A 6,139-nucleotide genomic window follows, 5' to 3' on the forward strand; every position below is an offset into this window, starting at 1 on the left:
TCTTTCGAAAGTATAACTTTCACAATTCTACTTTCAAATCACTTCACCATTCACCATAGACACAAGGAAACACACAGACACTGGGAGATCCTATAACCGACATAAACCATGTGAGCTACATGGAGTCTAACGTACAACCCATGTTGGGGAGAGCCATCCTATCCTTGCCATCAAAGTAGGACTATCGATGTCAAATCCACACAAACTAGTGATCATTGTATAAATCAGCCTCAGGCTCACTCCTACGGGGGCACATTGTTCTAGGGAAGTAAGGTCGCTTTATACCTCCCACTCGGTGCTAAATATTTCTCCCGGACTTAGCTCAGATCATTTCAAAGATAATCCACAACAAAACAATTTCAGTAATATATAAATATACATCAGGAGCCATCATGCTTCCCATCTATCAAAATCAGCCAGGTTGTGGATTTCTTTCACACTCGAGTTCAAACCAACTCCATTAAGATCAAAAGTTCAAATCATTCAAAATATCTCAAATATTCAACATCAACGTGCTTATAACACACACTTTCTAAAAAAACACAATTTCCAATGAGGATTCACGACCCAAATATCAAAATCATGATAAATATCATTCAAGATTCATGCTTTATATCTCCACACATGTAAATTCATCTTTCAAAATCAGAAACATCAATATTTCATAATAATCATCATAAGATATGGGTTCATGCTTCAAATTCATAAAAATCAAATAAAAATCATGCCTTTGTAAAGAAAATTACTTTTGGGCACAACAACGAAAGAGAGTTCTTGTTGAAAAACCCCACATACCTTGAATGATGAACTTTAGATCGATACTAATTTTTGAGATGTTAATCATGCTTTTGAATGATGGTTCTTGGAGTTCTTGAACTAGGAACTTGGAATCTTGAATAAATTTGCAGAATTAATGGTGAACTTTGGAGGTTCTTGAAGTTGGATATAGGAGCTTAGGGTTTTCTTTTTTAGGAAATTTGATGAAATATAATATATAATGATTCTAATAGGCTTTAATATAAGGTTTGGACGGATTTTGGGTGAGGGAAAATGACCAAAACGCCCCTAAAAATTAAATGATTCTCGAATCTGTCCTTTGGTGGACTGTTTTGATAGTCTGAAGTAGATCAACCATAACATTTTACTTCGATATCCAAATTGGATGAAACCAATTTCATTAGAAAGAGGACTCTCATATATTTCCGTTGATATATAGTATCTCACCCAGATCATTATGTACGAAGAGTTATGATGGTTTGAATTTGGAGCAAAAATACGCCAGGCCTCAGTTCGATCAGAATGTTCATAACTCGTCACTCGGGTGTCCATTCACTACTATTCACAGTTCGATCAGAATGTTCATAACTCGTCACTCGGGTGTCCATTTTGGATGATCCACATATCATTGGAAATCTTATTCGATACTCTACGCAATTATGGGTCATAATCTAAGACATTTTGTATGAAAAATTTATAATTCATTCTAGAAAATAGAACCCAACACGTTTACACACAAAATTTCAACGAAAAATTTCTCGGGGTATTACATCCTTGAGACTATGAGTTTGAATTTTGTAGAGACTTAGAGCCAAGAACCCACCCTATCTCTATCCCTTTTTATCATATGGAACCAACGAAGTTAAGGGAATTGAAGTCCCAATTGAAAAAAATATTAGGGAATGGTTTTATTCGTGCATTTATATTTCATAGGGGCGCTCCTATTTTGTTTGTGAAAAAGAAAGATGGTACTATACGGATGTTCATAGACTATTGTTAGTTGAATAAGGTGACTATCTGCAACAAGTATCTTTTGCCTATGACAAATTATCTATTCGACAGTTGTTGGGAGATGCAGTGCTTTCTAAAATTAATCTGAGTTCATGGTACCATCAGCTTAAGATTAAGGTAGAATGCATCCAAATGACTACTTTTCGAATTCATTATGGGTATTATAAGTTTTTTGTTATTTCTTATGGTTTAAATAATGTTCCAACTACTTTTAGGTGTATGATGAATGGGCTTTTAAAACTTTTTTGGATTCTTTCCTAATTGTTTTCACTAATGATATTTCAGTTTACTCAAATAGTAAAGAGGAGCATGAAACTCAATTGCGTATAGTGTTGTGATTGATTAAAGAGAAGCAATTATATGCTAAATACTCAAAGTTTTAATATTAGTTGTCTTCGGTGTCCTTCTTGGGAAAAGTGGTATCTAGAAAGAGGTGATGTTAGATCTACTGAAAGGTGAAGCTATTAAAAATTGGCTACAAAGACAAATGTCATCGAACTTCATAGTTTTATGTGGTTGACCAGCTGCAACTATCAATTTGTCAAAGGGTTTGCATCTATTACTTCACATATGACCTACCTGGCAAAGAAAGAGGTTCTGTTGTGTATAATTACAAGTGTAAGTAGATCATCCAAATGCTTAAATTTATGTTGACTTTTTCCCAAATTCTTTCCATGCCTATTGAAGGTAAGGATTTAATTTTTTTTATGCTTCACGATTGGTTAGGTGTTGTTTTAATGTAGGGTTATAATGTGATTTCTTACGCTTCAAAATAGTCAAAGCCTTATAACAATAACTATCCCACTTATGAATTGGAATTGGTAGTTGTGATCTTTGTTTTAAAGATATAGAGAAACTACCTCATGGGGTGATGTACGGTGTGTTCACACTATTGGAAATTACCTTTATGGTAACGGTTGCAAAACCGTTGCAATAGAAAATAAAAACATTGCCATAGATCTACCGCAACGCTTCAACAAGTGTTCTATAGGTGGGCATTGCGATAGGTCTATGGCAACGGTTTATGCAACTGTTGTCTGAAACCATCGCAATAGGTCAAACTATGGTGATGGTCGTCTGAAAACATCGCCATATGTCAAGCTATGGCAATGGCTATTTTTTGACTTATTGAGACGCCTATTTTCATCTATTACAATGGTTAGTAACCGTTGCATTAGAATCTATTGCAACGACATTAAGCCGTTCTAATAGCATCTATTGTAACGCTTTTGTTATTCTGTTGCAATGCTTTTTGAGTACCCATTGCAACTATTTCATTACTTATTGAGATGCTTATTTTCATCTATTACAACAGTTACTAACTGTTTCAATAGATTCTATTGCAACAACATTAAACCGTTGCAATAACATCTATTGCGACGCTTTTGTTATTCTGTTGCAACGCTTTTTGACTACCTATTGTAATGATTTATTGATCTATTGCAACGATTGTTGCCACATGTTATTAAATTGAAACGATTTATATAAATAGTCTCTCGTATTAATGTAAATTTTTATTTACATACAAAATAAATTAAAACACAATACATACACATCACAAAACACAATCATTCATGAATAATCTCATAATTCAAAACAAAATTGCCTGGTATTCGTTCAGGTCTCCAGCTAGAGTTGATGCTGCATGAGCATTTTTATAGTTGACATCTTCACGCTTCACCCCAGAATCAGCCAATGCCTTTTCCATGCAGAGAACAACTCCACTTCCTATTTTGTAAAGTACATAGAACAAATCATTAGGAATGGATTTATAGACAACAACAAATCTGAGCTAGAATACCAACAGTACACATCAGGTAATTTCCTTGTTTCTTTTTCACGTATCAAATTACCTTATGGATGTGGCTCTATCATGTGATAAGCATCAGAAGTGAAGCTTTCTAAAAAAAACTCAGGCATATATTTTTGCCTTTCTCTTCTGTTGGTTAATCAGCCGAGAAAACACACCACAACTACAATCAAATTGACTAAACCTTCTGAATGGATCAAAGTAACTCCACATTATCATATGCATATATCTGCATATTGGCTAAGTGGAGGCATACCTTTGCCTGTTCGAGTTCTTCTAAGAGTAAGACACCCGATCCTTCCCCAATCATAAATTTATCACGGTCCTACTCTAACAAGAAATCAAATGTAGATTGAGTAGACAGCAGCATGAACCTTTAAGAGAAAAACTAAGAAAATGATTCCCAAGCTAGTAAGAGGTAGAAATTTCAAAAGAAAAATAACAAAGTACTGGTAAACATGACTCACAAATCGAAGATATTCTCCTTTCTTTTCCTATTTAAAGTAAAATATCTACACGTGTGGAAAATAGCAACTATTTGTACATATTCATCTTCAAGAAGTTCATCTTTAGAACAAACAACGCTGAAATCCATGCTTAATTGTTCACATAATGACACTTATACTGCTGATTTCAAAATAAATCAAGTAGCATAATCTAATTTATGTATTAGAAAGCAGAAACTTTAAAAGAAGCCCTTGTTGGATCACTATTCCTCTGGGATAGGCCCCATAAGCAGTGAAACCTCCCAAGCCTGTCACAACTGACAAGTCTAAAGATGGAAACTTTTAGAATGAATAATAACTACATCATTCCCCAGATTGTTTTACCATATTTAACAAACCTATAGGAATAATTGCCGAGTCTGATCCCCCACAAAGCATCATATCCTATAGATTTCCATGATATGATATAGAAGGTGTGATTATACTTCACATGGTCTAGAAATTAAACACTGAAAATTTGGAGTAAAATTAATTCACCCACTTACTATTTCAACTCTAATTATGTGATTTGCAGCACTTAATATACAGAAGTTAGTTATTGCACATGCAGTGGAGATTGAGTAGCTTGGACCCATCCAACCCTGTATTTGTTTCAATCAAAATTGAATGAATAGTTCTTTCAACCATTTTTTAAACAAGGAGAAATAGTTCTTTCAATCATATTTTGATCTCATCCAACAAGTGACTTACCAAATCTATAGGTCATATATCTTAAGCAAGTTCATTTGTTACCTTCATCCCCCAAGGGCAGAGCCAATTAGAATGCTACATCTAGCCTTATCTAAGTCCTACAATAAATCTTCTGTGATCCCACCATCTGCCAAAGCTTTCTTTCTAGCAGTAAGCATATAGAGCATGAACTTATCTGCTCTTTTTGAAAGTTTGGGTGCAACCCACCCATCAGTTGAAAACTCCTTGATTTCTTAGCAATTCTCTATTACAAGAAAGACCGTTGTAAAATTTCTTGAAAGAAATTTGGGGATAGTGAAGTACATTAGTCAAAATAGAAGATAGATAAGCAGTTTGGCATGCTAAAGCAAACATTAAAATTACACTGGGAAATTCAGAATAGTCAAATGCCTCGATCTAACTAATGCCATTGATGCCTTCAAGAAGATTATTGTAAAACGTGTGTGGATCATGACCAATTGGTGATACTACACCAAATCCATTCACAATAACTCTCCTGTTCTTCATAAGAGGTTTCTTCTTTGCCATGGCTTCCTTTGCAGGTTGCACAGCCACAACCATGGGTTTGCTTAGAAGTACATAAAATCAAAATGAGTAGTTCATCACATTGTTAGAGTCATGAAATTTAAACATTTCTCGAATATATACACTAGAAAAATTTGATAGGCAAGTGAAACATATGTTGAATAATATGTATAAACAGAGATAACATGCCATCATGTCTACAAGTTCAGTATAGTTTTCTCAGTGTGCGCTAATCTCGATATATTGATACCCGATAAGGACGGAGGTTGATTATAGACCAGAGTTGGATCTATTTGTGTTCATCAGGGTTCTTTATTAGTTTTTGAAAACGAGATTATATTTCTTGAGTGGGATAGACTTATTCTTATGTTATATCCTTCTGAGCTAGTCATGGTGCATGGAATCATTAGAGGTTTAGCATTGCTACTCCGTTTGGCACCGGAGCACTTGATAGCAGCTGCGTCTTGTCACACCTCTATTTTACTAAAAAAATTAATTTTAAGTTTAAAAAGGGTTTTATTATTAAGCGACAAAAGAAAATAATTTGTTTCAAAAAAGACTTTTAACAATCAAAACTCAGAGTCGCCACTTGGCATAAATCTGATGTGCCAAGTCACCTTTGGATATCCTTTTTCAACATGATTTTTGACTATTTTAAAGCATTTCCATGAATAGAGATTTCGGTTAAGGGATTCTGTTGACCGAGGAAAAGGTGTTAGGCACCCTCGGTCCCATGATTCGACCACAGTCCCTTCATGGAGCATATCGACTAGTACGACACTATTAAATGCATAGACCAAACTAAACACAAACACATAAA

The 6,139-nt window shown here is 34.6% G+C and overlaps 1 pseudogene; it reads right to left on the reverse strand.

Annotated features, from left to right (window-relative positions):
• Positions 1-3,379: 3,379 nt before the first annotated feature.
• LOC107868897 lies at positions 3,380-5,355 on the reverse strand (annotated as a pseudogene).
• Positions 5,356-6,139: the final 784 nt, after the last annotated feature.

Source organism: Capsicum annuum, chromosome 4, assembly GCF_002878395.1.
Source record: "Capsicum annuum cultivar UCD-10X-F1 chromosome 4, UCD10Xv1.1, whole genome shotgun sequence".
Taxonomy (NCBI): Eukaryota; Viridiplantae; Streptophyta; class Magnoliopsida; order Solanales; family Solanaceae; genus Capsicum; species Capsicum annuum.